Genomic DNA, 14,177 nt, shown 5'->3' on the forward strand with positions numbered 1-14,177 from the left:
ACAATATTTAAAAGATTGATCTTTATGATCTTAAGAAGCAGAAGGTAACTTGCCTTATGTTTGTTTCTGAAGAGCAATGGATCTGACACAGAAGATTAGGACATGCTAGTTTGAGAAAGATCTCTCAGATTAACAAACTAAATTTGGACAGAGGACTCCCAAATCTGAAATACAAATCAGATGCTCTTTGTAAAGCATGTCAGAAGGGAAAGTTCTCCAAACCTGCATTCAAATCTAATAATGTTGTCTTTTCCTCTAGGCTTTTAGAACTTCTGCACATTGATCTGTTTGGCCCAGTCAAAATAGCATCTGTCAGTGGGAAGAAATATGGATTGGTCATCATAGATGATTATAGCCGCTGGACATGGGTAAAGTTCTTAAAACACAAGGATGAGTCTCATTCATTGTTCTTTGAATTCTACACTCAGATTCAATCTAAGAGAGTGCAAAATCATAAAGGTCAAAAGTAATCATGGTGGCGAATTTGAGAACAGATTCTTTGAGGATTTCTTCAAAGAAAATGGTATTGCCCATGCTTTCTCTTGCCCTAGAACTCCATAGCAAAATGGAGTTGTAGAGCGAAAGAATAGGACTCTACAAGAAATGGCCAGAACCATGATCAATGAAACCAATATGGCTAAGCACTTCTGGGCAGAAGCAATAAATATTGCATGTTATATTCAGAATAGAATCTCAAAAAGACATATTCTAAATAAGACTCCTTATGAATTGTGGAAGAACAGAAAGCCCAACATTTCATATTTTCATCCTTTTGGATGTGTTTGTTTCATTCTGAATACTAAAGATCATCTTGGTAAGTTTGATTCTAAGGCTCAAAAGTGTTTTCTTCTTGGATATTCTGAATGCTCTAAAGGCTACAGAGTATATAATACTGAAACATTGGTTGTTGAAGAATCAATCAATATCATATTTGATGATAAGCTTGGTTTTGAAAAGCCAAAGAAGTTTGAGAATTTTGCATATTTAGATATTGATATATCAGAAGCTGAAGAACCAAGAAGCAAAGTTTCAGAAGCGAAAATCTCAGAAGCAAAGGATCAGAAGATCAGGTTGCTGCATCTTTAGAGAATCTCATAATTTCTAAAGAGCCAACAGTCAGAAGATCTTCTAGACTCACCTCTTCTCACTCAGAAGATGTGATTCTTGGAAAGAAAGATGATCCTATCAGAACCAGATCATTCCTGAAGAACAATGCAGAATGTTAATTAGGTCTTGTTTCTTTGATCGAGCCAACTTCTGTTGATCAAACTCTAGAGGATCCAGATTGGATAATTGCCATGCAAGAAGAACTAAATCAGTTTATAAGGAATGATGTATGGGATTTGGTTCCTAGACCAAAAGGATTCAACATCATTGGAACAAAATGGGTGTTGAGAAACAAGTTAAGCGAAAAAGGAGAAGTTGTAAGAAACAAAGCCAGATTGGTTGCTCAGGGCTATAGTCACCAAGAAGGGATTGACTATACAGAAACCTTTGCACCAGTGGCCAGGTTAGAATCTATTCGCTTATTGATTTCTTTTGCCACTCAACACAACATCAGTCTATATCAGATGGATGTTAAGAGTGCCTTCTTAAATGGGTATATAGATGAGAAAGTCTATGTCCACCAACCTCCAGGTTTTGAAGACTCTAAGTCTCCAGAACATGTTTTCAAACTAAAGAAGTCATTGTATGGATTGAAGCAAGCTCCTAGAGCTTGGTATGAAAGATTAAGTTCTTTCCTTTTGAACAATGGTTTCACTAGAGGACAAATGGATACGACTCTCTTCTGTAAAACATTTAAGAAGGATATCTTAATTTGTCAAATTTATGTTGATGACATTATATTTGGAACATCTAATGCTACACTTGGGAAGGAGTTTGCTAAGTCTATGCAGGCTGAATTCGAAATGAGCATGATGGGAGAACTCAAGTATTTTCTTGGGATTCAAATCAACCAAACTTCTGATGGAACATATGTTCATCAAACGAAGTATGTGAAAGAACTTTTGAAGAAGTTTAATCTTTCTGAAAGCAAAGAAGTCAAAACTCCTATGCATCCAACGTGTGTCCTAGGTAAGGATGAGGTAAGTAAGAAGGTAGATCAGAAGTTGTACAAAGGTATGATTGGATGTCTTCTATATTTAACTGCTTCTAGACCTGACATTTTATTCAGTGTTTGTTTGTGTACAAGATTCGAATCAGATCCTAGAGAATCTCACTTAACATCTGTTAAGAGAATTCTGAGGTATCTGAAAGGTACTACTAATGTTGGTTTAGTCTACAGAAGATCTAAAGAATACAACTTAGTAGGATTTTGTGATGCTGACTATGCTGGAGATAGAGTTGAAAGGAAAAGCACTTCTGGAAGTTGTCAATTTCTTGGAAGTCACCTGATCTCCTGGTACAGCAAGAAGCAAACTATCATTGCCCTATCAACAACATAAGCAAAATATGTTGCTACTGCTGGTTGTAGCACACAGATGCTCTGGATGAAGAGTCAGTTAGAAGATTATCAGATATATGAGAGTAACATTCCTATCTTCTGTGATAATACTTCTGCTATATGTTTATCTAAGAATCATATTTTACATTCCAAAGCTAAACATATTGATATTAAACATCATTTCATTATGGACTATGTTCAGAAGGGTGTTCTTTCTTTAAACTTTGTTGATACAGACCATCAATGGGCTGATATTTTCACAAAACCCCTTGCTGAAGATAGGTTTAAGTTCATTATGAAGAATATCAGTATGGATTTATGCCCAGAATGAGAAGATGAGAAGTTCTGATGAATGAAATCTTTTCTCTTTCTCTCATATTGTTTATTTTTCATCTGAATCTTTTATGCTTTTTGATGTTATGACAAAAAGGGGGAGAAAATGTGATAATTGATTTAATTTACTATATCAGTTACTAGGAGTAAGTCTCCACATTTCTAACAGAATTTGCAAGTTCTATGTCTTTGAGTGTTTTGCAGAAGACATTCTGAAAAGTTCAACATGAGAAGTAAAGACATGGGGAAAAGCAATTCTATATAGAAACAAGCTCATGGAAATTGAAGCAAGCTGAGTGCTGTGAAGCTTCAAGATCAGAAGAAATAAGGAAGAATGTTCTGATATTCTTGTGATAGAATATGCTCTAACACATTCTTACTCCTCATTTGTTCTGATACAATTTGTTTTTTCTCATGCTCTGATACATATTTTATGTTCTGATGCATTCATTGCTCTGATACATAGTATATGCTCTGGAACATATTTTATGTTCTGATTCATTCATGCTCTGACTTTTGTCGTTTAGTTTGTTCTGAAATATTTCAGGATGTAGAGATGCTCTGATGATGCTCTGGTACATTCAACAATGTTCTGATACAACTAGCACACAATGATTCTAGAGGAAATTCAAAGCTCTGAAGCGGTCCTATGGAAGCAAGAAGCAGAAGCTCTGAATGTTCTGAAGTTCTAAGCTTATGTGAACGTCTCAACTGAAATGGAAAATACTCAGGGAAGTCCTTTAATTATAAATTTCTTCTAGTATTTATTTCAGGGGGAGATTATTCATCTCACGGGGAGATTGTTAATCTCAAGGGGAGACATATTCACACACTATGGTTATATGCTTTTGCTATAACTGTGTATTTATCTTTAGCCATATATATTCTGATTGCAAATTCATATCAATTATATATGTTTTTGTCATCATCAAAAAGGGGGAGATTGTTAGATTAAGATTTGTTTTGATCAATATTCTTAGTTTTGATGATAACAATGTATATGAATTTTGTATGAGATAATGTGGTACTCTAATCCTATGCAATTTCCATTTCAGGAATCACATAAAGAGTATGCACAAAATCAGCGCAAGAAGCACTTACTCAGAAGGTTCAGCATGCAACATCAGAACATGCTCTGGCAAGACATCAGAAGATGGTCAAGCAGAATCAGAACATGGTGTATTGAAGCACCATAAGAACTTGAGATCAGAAGCAGAAGCACTGAAGTTCTCATGGTATCACGCTAGAAGCACTTCAAGGTCAGAAGACAAGAAGATGCTCTGCACCAAGCTGTTTGACTCTGATGAAATTCAAACGTTGTTCATACAAACATCATATCAAAAGCAAGTACAGGATAGCAGGCTACTCTGACTGACAAATGGAACGTTAGAAGCTATTAACGGCAATGTCAGTAGTTGCAGCAAAAGCAAGGCTCGAGGTAGTTGACAAAAGAGTGAAACATTAAATGCAATGCTGTACGGATCACACAACGCATTAAATGCTCCCAACGGTCATCGTCTCAAGTGCCTATAAATAGAAGTTCTGATGAGAAGCTGAATACAACACTTTGCGAAAACTTACAAAAACGCTGTCAAATTCAAAAGCTCTCAAACTTCGTCTTCAACCTCACTTCATCACTGTTGTAATATCTTAGTGAGATTAAGCTTAAACTTTAAGAGAAATATCATAGTTGTGATTATAGCTTTTAAGAAGCATTGTAATACTCTTGTAAGAATTGTTTACATTCATTTGTGAGAACTAGAGAAGATCAAGTTGTGATCGGATTCTCTAGAAAGTCTTAGAGGGTTTTCTAAGCATTGTGTTCCTAGAGTGATCAGGTTGAGGATACTCGAGAAGACTTAGAGGTTATCTAAGTGGAAAACCATTTTAATCTTGTGTGATTAGTGGATTAAATCCTCAAGTGAGGTAAATCGCTCCAAGGGGGTGGACTGGAGTAGTTTAGTTAACAACGAACTAGGATAAAAATCATTGTGCAAATTGTTTTTATCTTAAGAGTTTTAAAGCTACACTTATTCAAACCCCCCCCCCCCTTTCTAAGTGTTTTTCTATCCTTCAAATGTTGCATTAGAGACGCCCAGCCGAAGGCTTGCTCCACTTAGAATCCATAAGACTTTGAGATTGAGAGATATTGTTGTTCCTGATATGTTGAGCACTTCTCCATCCATGAAGCAGGCTTATTGTACGATTGCAGATAGTATCTTGAGAGTCTTCAATTTGATTCCAAACATGATTATTTCTGCATTTTCATATACTCCATAGGAAAGTAGAGAATAAGGCTTGTTGCTCTTGATTAGTGACCTGCAAAAAGGAGAATACAATAGTAGCACAAGCATTGTATCTTAAATTAAAACGATTCTTAAAATTTAATTGTTTAAAATTAATTTTTTATTTGCTTTGTATTTGAAAAATAATTTTTTAAAAGTCTATCCACAACTTTAAAATGTAAGAATGATTTAATAAAATTACAAAAATATATTTTTTGTAATAATAATATGTGCATTCTTAATTATTCCAATGTTAGTTATTAGAAACAATATATATTTAATTATTAATTATATCTATTAAATTTGATCTATTTTATATTATCATATCAAAATTTATTTTGAATCTATAATTACCAAATTGAGCATTAATGTGTATTTTAAGAAAGTATAAATAATTTATTTTTATATTATTAGAATTAAAAATTAGTTAAAAAATGGACATTAGTAATTCATTTTAGTCTTTTTATATTAATTCTTTAGATTTAAAATCTTTAATAAATAAATCATATATTTAGTTTTAATCTAATAATTGAGGTCTAACTTTTACTTTTAGATTTGAAAATTGAAAGAAAAAAATTACTTCATACTATTTTTTTTTTTGATACAGATACATCATATCAAGTTTATTAATTTTCAAAAATATAAATTATTATCATATTAAATTCAATTAAATTATTATTAATACTCAATAATTGGCAATCAATAAAGATAATAAATTTTATTTCTAGTCTCCCTTTTTAAAGAAAAATTCTATGGTAAAGTCACACAATTGTCTTCTTTGATGAAGTCATTAATTTGGCCAATGAAAAAGCAACACTGACTTAGTAAGTGTTACATATAGTTATCATTTATTATATATCTTCATATCTATTAATACTGTAATTAAGTCTCTAACAAATTAAACGTGAAAAATTTATTCTAATATTTATATTATTTTTAAATTTTTATTTTTTCTATTAAAAAAATCATCACCATAAACTTGAATGAAAATTTTCCTCTGCTATGAATAAAAACATATGTGTTTGGTCAAAAGTAAACTCACATAAAAATCAAAACCATATTCATATATTTTTTTCCTATGTAGTGAGACATGTTATCAATTATACCGATTGAACACAAAATCTGCGGGCAATAGAAAAATAAATAAATAAATTGATTTACTTTTTATCTCAAATATATTGATTGATAAATTTATTTAGTTATGATAAAAAATTAATTAATTAAGTTGTCATTTAAATTGCAAAATCAATTTTGTCAAATAAAAATCATTATAAATTATTATCTCATTTAAATTTAAATAAAAACTATTTATAAATTGTAAATTATTATTAACTTAATGGAACACTAATAAACAATTTTATAAAAAAAAAAAGTTCAGCATAAACTTTTACCATTGTCACAGATGTAACATCCATTGTTATTTTATTGGCCAATTAAAATGACTTCATCTTGATGAAGTCAATTGGATGACTTCCTTAGAAGCTCCCCTTTTGTAATCGTGTCTTGGACTTTTGTTCTTATTTAATACAACTTCATTAAAAAAAGTTATTGAGACAGGATTGATTTTAAATAAAAAATTTATTAAATTTAATTTTCACACAATTAATGGAAGGTTAATATTATTCTATAAATTTTTTTATTATATTATTGGATCATTATAGGTGTACTGGTGTCTACAATATAAAAAAAAAAGAATTAGAAGAACAATTTGCGTTGGAGTGAAGAAATTCCATTGAGAATTATTTACTTTTTGTGCAGTTACTGAAATCACGTGAATCAAGTTATGTGACTTTTGGTTATCAAATCTCATTTGTCTTAAATTACAATAAAAACTAGTATATCTACTCGTGCGAGGCACGGAATAAAAATTCTTAGGTTAAAAATATTTTATAATTATTTATAATTTATAAATAAAATTATATTAACATTATAACATGTCTTTGTTATTAGTTGCATACAAAATTTTTTATCAATAATAAATTATATTTTGTTTATAAAAATATATTTATTATTTAAAAATTTAATTTATTTAATTATAAAACGATTTTTTAATTTTTAAATTATGATAATAATTTGAGAATGATATAGCAGATTATTTTGCTATAACAAAAAAGATGCAATATAAAGAATGATATATTATATATTTGCATATACTTTTAGAGTTTAATACAACATTATTTTATAAATAGAGAATTTTAATAATTTTCTCCATTTATTTTTAATATTATGTGAAAAAATATTAATAATATATTTTTTAAAAAACATGAATCTTAATAATTGTGTGATAGATTAATGTAATTAGCTAGATTATAAATAGGGAATGATATTAAAATCTTAATAATTGTGTAGTGGGAATAGAAGACGCGTGAAATCTTCTACCATTACTATTCTTGTTTGAATCAACTTTATGTGAAGTGCACCATCATTTTCTATCTGATCCAATATCGAAACTTCATCATGCGGGGCAGGTGGATAGTCTTCAATTCATTGTATACTGCAAGTTGTAGAAAATAATATATTAAGAGGATTTTCTTACATAAATAGGCATTTTGTAGTGTAATTTTTTTAGTTAGATTATTAAGAAATAAAACATTATACTAATTTTATTTATAATTAAAATTATCAATAATTTATTTATTAAAAAAATCATATTTTGTTTACTATAAATTACATTAATTATTTACTCAAAAATTGTCTATTTAATTGAACTAAATACAAATACTTCATTGATGTAAAACTCTTGGAATGAGGAGATTTTGTATTTTGAAACATGAGATAGTTGATAAAGAAATAAATAAGAAGGTAGTGTAATGATTATAAAATTCAATAGGTTTTAGTGACATTTTATTTTTTAAAATGTAGGATCAGTGTTTTAAAAACCGGACCGGTCATCGAACCGGTGAGGATACTGGGTCACTGGTTTATCGGTCGAACCACTGGGTCACTGGTCGAACCGCACGACCAAACCGGATTAAACCGGATAACTCGGTTGAATAGACCTGTCATTATATAGGTATAAAACCGGTCGAACCGGATGATTCAGTCTCTAAAAAAATATAACTAGCTTTTAAATTTTTAAAAAATATTATATCATAAATTCACAATTTCATAATTTAAATTCAAATTTTAAACAAAGGTATCACACATAACAAAATAGTAAAAAATTACAAAGTCTAATTGCAAACAAAGTCTAATTACAACATAATCTAATTGAATAGTTTATAACAAAATAACTCCAATGTGTACCAAATTTAATTCAAAATAGGATCCTCCTAACAAGAAAATCAAATATAATTCAATATGTTTATACTATTTAAGAAAATTTATTAGCAATGATAACAAATAGACAATAAAGTTTTTAATTTGTTACTAACGAAAAAAACTATGTGAGAATGCTATTTAAGTAATACACTACTAAATATATTAAAAAAAAAGTTTAAAAAAAAGTTTAAAAGAAATGTTAAAAAAAAAGTTTAAAAAAAATTTGAAAAAAAAGTTTTAAAAAAAAACAAAAAAAAAAACAATTAAACCGCCGGTTTTTCCGGTTTTCCCGGTTTTCACCGGTTCCCACCGATTTGATGACATACCCGATCTGACTATTGAACCAGACCGGTTATCTGGCCGGTTTCCGGTTCGACCGGTTCGACCGGCCGGTCCGGTCCGATTTTTAAAACACTGTGTAAGATAGTTGGTAAGGAAATAAATAAGAAGGTAGTGTAATAATTATAGGATTCAATAGCTTTTAATGACATAAATAAAAGGCAATGCATTTTAGAAAAATGGGATATTAATACCTTGTAGAATCTTGTAGATAAAAATTAGAATTGAGAAACAAAAAAAGTTAACCATTTGAATTTGAGTTAACAATTTATTTATTTAGCTTTAAAAATATTTTAGAGAAGTTATTATTATTATTATTATTATTATTATTATTATTATTATTATTATTATTATTATTATTATTATTATTGTATATTAATTTTAAAACTATTATTATTTTTATGACTAATAATTTGAGACTGATAGTTTAATATTATTTTTATTCTTATTAGGTTGGTTAATGTTAATTTTTCACATTATTAATTATTATTAATACATATTTTTAATCACACAAAATCACATTTATTGTAATTTATTATAACTGGATTATAAACACTTCTTTCCACCTTTAAATTGTTTTGAATCGTAAAATAATGATATTAATCAGTTTGATTGCTAAGGAAATAAGAATAATAATACTTTTTGGGGACGGTTCTTGGTCTAATTTATGGGCACTAAAGTCAATTTTGAGAGGGTATGAGATGATTTCTGGACTGCGTATAAACTTGGCAAAATGCAAGATCTACGGCACGGGTTGTCAGCCTAATTTCCTGGAAACGGCAGTAACTTTCCTTGGCTGCAAGTCTGACGGGTTCCCATTCAAGTTTTTGGGTGTCATGGTGGGTGGTAACCATAGGAGAGCAAGCTTCTGGAGACCAGTTATTGAAGCTTTGAAATCAAAACTCTCATCTTGGAGGAGTAGAATGTTATCTATAGGAGGGAGGGTGACTTTATTGAATAGCGTTTTGATGAATATACCGAGTTTTCAAATGTCTTTTTATAAAGTCCCGGCTATTGTGGTAAAGGAATTACGAAGTATTCAAAGGAAATTCTTATGGAATGGTGTGGTGGATAAAAAAGGGATGGCATGGGTAAGGTGGGATAATATATGCAAAAACAAAGGTGATGGAGGTCTAGGTATCAAGGATATAGGAAGGTACAACAAAGCTCTAATCTCTAAATGGATATGGAGGTTTCTAACTGAACAGGAGGCTATTTGGAAGGGAATTCTACAAGTCAAATATGGTAACATGCTGAATTGGATGTGTAAGGTAGAAGGAGTGGGAACTAAGGTGAAATCTTCGCTATGGTGGAAGGATATTGTTTCGCTCTGTGGTGGTTCTAATGGGATTAATCAGAACATTAGAATGAAGGTGGGGGATAGTTCAGTTGCGTTTTTCTGGAAATCCAATTGGATAGGCCATAGGAGTTTAGATGTGCAGTACCCGAAGCTTTTTGAGGAATGTTTTGCGAAGGATTCACGAATTAAAGACATGGGAAGTGGATCCGGAGATGGCTAGGCATGAAATTTGCGGTCTGGAAATGAAGTGTTGGGCCGAGAGGCATTCACTGAACATGAAGAACTGTGTGGTGTGCTAGAAGGAATGAGGGTGGCGACAAATGTAGAGGACAGGTTTGTATGGCCTTACGATAGTTCTAATTCCTTTTCTGTAAAAACATGTTATGCTCTTATGGCGAGAGAGAGCTGCTGGATGAGAACTGTAAACAGATTCTGGATTTTATGTGGGGAGCTAAAGTACCGTCGAAGCTAAAGGTATTTGGCTGGAGATTAGTGCAGGACAGACTGCCAACAAAGAAGCTACGTCTTAGGAGAGGCGTATTACAACATATGGAGGAAGGGCTCTGTGTATTCTGTCAGATGCATCAGGAAGATGTTAACCATGTTTTCACACTATGCCCAAAAATTAAGATGTTGTGGTGTAAAATATTTATTTGGTTGAATGTCCAGACCAATAATGAGGATGATTGCAGTAGACACATGTTAAAGTGTGTCGAGATTCAACGGGGAAAGACAGTTAGGAGAAGGGTTTGTGACATATGGATGACAACATGTTGGTGTGTATGGAGGAAGCGGAACGATATGGTATTTAACAAAGCTGAGTTGGATGATGATGAGCTGTTCTTTTCGATACTGAGATACTCTTGGTGGTGGCTAGCAATGGAACCAAAGGACAGAATAGTTTGTAGTTTCTATGACTGGTATAAAAATCCATTGTTGTGTGTTTGACATGGCTAGAACTGTGGTTTATGGGTTCTAAAAAATTATAGTGTTTTAGAACTATGGCTGGTAGTGGTTTTTTCTTGTAAGGGTTGGAGTACCCCTAATACTCCTCTTTCTTAATTCAAGAAGTTGCTTATGGAAAAAAAAAACAAATCATTATTAGACATTTCAATTGCTTCTATACAGGGTGTGTCTTTAGTAGACTTCATATAAAAGGAAGATTAATAATTTGAACAAATTTAAAATATTTTTATAGTGATCAAATATATTTATTAATTAGTGATTAAATGATTAAATTAATTATTATATTTTTTGTGTCTGATTGTTGACAGCATATAAGAACTTCTCAAACAAAACTAAACCATATATAATTATTAAATAAATATGCATCTTTGTTTTAAAAGTTAAATATATTTAGAATTTTTTCATAGAAAAATATAATTAAAAATATTAGAAAAAAATTAAGAATGACAGTAAAATAAAAAAACGATGATATTTTGCCAAGACTAAAATTAATACTCAGAAGTTTTAAAAGGAAATATAAAACCATAGAACAATATAATGGATTACTATTAACAAAATCAAAACATTTTATAAAGCATGTAGTTTTAGTTAACTATTGATTAACAAAAATATATAAATTAAGAGGATAACATATAAATTAAGAGGATATTATCATTAATTTAATACAATAACTATCTCAAAATCAAAATCTCTGAAAGTGTAATTAGTGCTTTAAATACAAAGATACCAAAAAGTTACTCCCTCTGTCCCAAATTATAAGAGAAATTCTCTTTTTTGATTCATTGAATAATTAATGTATCGGGACTATATGCAGACCAGATACATTAATTATTCAATGAATCTAAAAAGTGAATTTCTCTTATAATTTGGGACGGAGGGAGTATTTCAACTTGAAAGGATACAAATTTGACCATTGATCCAACCGCCCTCCCTCTCAGCTTCTTCACACATAAACCTTTTATCCAGAGAAGCTTTATGTAATTTATTTATCTGTTGTAGCAGGTGTATATTTTGATCATTCAAATAAATGGAATTAATAATAACATTTTTGGAGACAAATATAAATCATATAAGAGAGTGCAGTGAAAAGGAAGACTATTTAGTGTATAGGATTTTGCAATTATACAAATCAACCAACTATGTTTCCCACTTGTTTTAGGAAGACTATTTAGCGCCTTCCGAATAAGAGCTAACCATTTTCTAGCTGGACCGTTGTATTCAGTTAGTATAAAATTCTCAGCATTGAGAGATAGAATTTCTTGAAACCTGAAGAAAATATAAAGCAAACCATTTCACATTATGAACACTCTCACATATAGTTTACAAAATAAGAAACTTATCCAAGAGCATACATATCGACTGGAGGAGACGTATGAAGCCAATCTTCAAGATTCAAACAACTTGGAGGAGATATTCCAGCTTACATTCCAATTGCAACAAATATTCTACATCCGTTAGAAAAAACTTAATAATTGGATAATGAATTAATCAAAATCTTATAACAACTACTTAAACGAATCATGCATACATACTTATAGTCTAGTTTTTTAAAACAGTGATGAATAATTGACCTCCACCAATTACTTCGAAGCATTTTACTCCAAATTTACAATTGAGCCAAATTCCATTATTTATCAAAAGTAAAATCTTGATATAAACAGGATTAAGAAACAATTTCGACTTGATTTGATATCCGTTGTTAAGAAAAACTTGATTAAGGATGCAACATTAAAATCAAGGGATATTTAACACTTACATCTTTTGGAGGAAAGGCTTCAATGCCAGTGTTAAGTTTCAAGTTTACTGCTTCAAATTTCATCAATAAAAACTGTGACATACAGTAACATTACAGTTCTCAAAAACCAAGTTCAAAACATATAATTTTTTCAAAGATTATAATTTAGTAGATGTCGTAATCAGAAATAGAATCGATACCTCCACTTGAGACTGAAGTGATGGCATATAATTAATTATTTCATCAAGGACCAATGCTTTTCCAATAATCTGAATTGAAGAAAGTCTCACATCTGTAACAAATATTCTGCATACAGAAGAAAAAACTAATAGGATAAATAATTTATCAAAATCTTATAACAAAAAATAGTTTCAATTTATAATAAACAAACAAATCGATTTTGAAATATTCAAACAAAATTTGGATTTAAGAAACAAAAAAACCTTATCGCAAAAAAATGAAAATCTCGATGGCATTACCTTCAAAAAAGTGGATGAAATTCGGAGTCGTGACAATCTGTGTTGTTGAATTGAAATATCTGAGATGAAGAAACAAACGAAGATTAAAAAATGAAAGGTTAAGAAATGAAAGCATTATCTGCAAAAAAGTTTCAATTTTTCTAACACAGGTGGAAATGGAAAAGGTAGAGATGATCAAAAACACCCCAAACCCAAGGAAGATAATTAGATGTTTCGTGTTGTGGGTTGATCTTTGGTTGTTGACGCGTTGAGACAGGGAAATGCAGATTTGTTGCGACGAGAAGGAGGTGGTGAAGCTCGAAAGGGAAGGAAATAAATATATGAACTGAAGATTAGAATGACGAATGAAATATATATGATAAACATTACCTTTTGATGTTGTTGATAGGATGAGAAACCGAAGACTGCAAGGATGAATGAAAGAGATCCATGGAACACTTACGTTTCAGATTTTTGATTTCTCCAACCCTAACCTTTCTCATTCTTTGGCTTTCTCATTCTTTGGCGTGTATTTTTTTATATTGAAAAGTATGAAGGATTGTATCTTATTTATTTGGAGTAGCTTGGAATACACAAAGTTTATAGAAATCATAATATTCAGCCTATGTAATCGATGAAAGCAAAGCAATAATACAGAAGGATATGGTTTGCCCGTTGAAATTCTCTAAATGGCCAAACAGAAATAATTTATGTCACCGTGGGCCACAACAAATTACAAACCAAAATATTTAATAGATTAATTAATATTTTAATTAATTAAATAATATAAAAATAATAATAAGATATTATAAGAAACTTTCTTTTTATAGGAGAAAATATAAATAAAAGAATGCATGAGAGAGTGTCAAGTGACAAACCTGCCAAAGTACTCGTCTTGCATTATTCTATTGTATGATTAATAAAGTAATGCATATCCGATTTTTTTTATAAAAAAAATAATAGTTTGAATGTAACCAACCTACCATGCAGTTAAGATTTTTTTAGTTTAAATAACTTTTACCCTTAAAACAATTATGTGGCATGAAAAGAAGAA

General features: G+C 30.5%; 1 long non-coding RNA gene across 2 annotated transcripts; it reads right to left on the reverse strand.

Moving 5' to 3' along the window:
- Positions 1–11,863: 11,863 nt before the first annotated feature.
- LOC131642476 (uncharacterized) lies at positions 11,864–13,712 on the reverse strand. 2 transcript variants are annotated; one of them, XR_009295905.1, is made up of 6 exons: positions 13,514–13,712; positions 13,145–13,203; positions 12,866–12,971; positions 12,687–12,758; positions 12,283–12,375; positions 11,864–12,196 (listed from the first exon to the last, which is right to left on the reverse strand). It is a non-coding gene; the product is annotated as an uncharacterized LOC131642476 (long non-coding RNA). The 2 variants fall into 2 exon arrangements; XR_009295904.1 differs by having other exon boundaries at positions 12,283–12,394.
- Positions 13,713–14,177: the final 465 nt, after the last annotated feature.

The sequence above is a fragment of the Vicia villosa genome, unplaced genomic scaffold (assembly GCF_029867415.1).
Source record: "Vicia villosa cultivar HV-30 ecotype Madison, WI unplaced genomic scaffold, Vvil1.0 ctg.005104F_1_1, whole genome shotgun sequence".
NCBI lineage: Eukaryota > Viridiplantae > Streptophyta > Magnoliopsida > Fabales > Fabaceae > Vicia > Vicia villosa.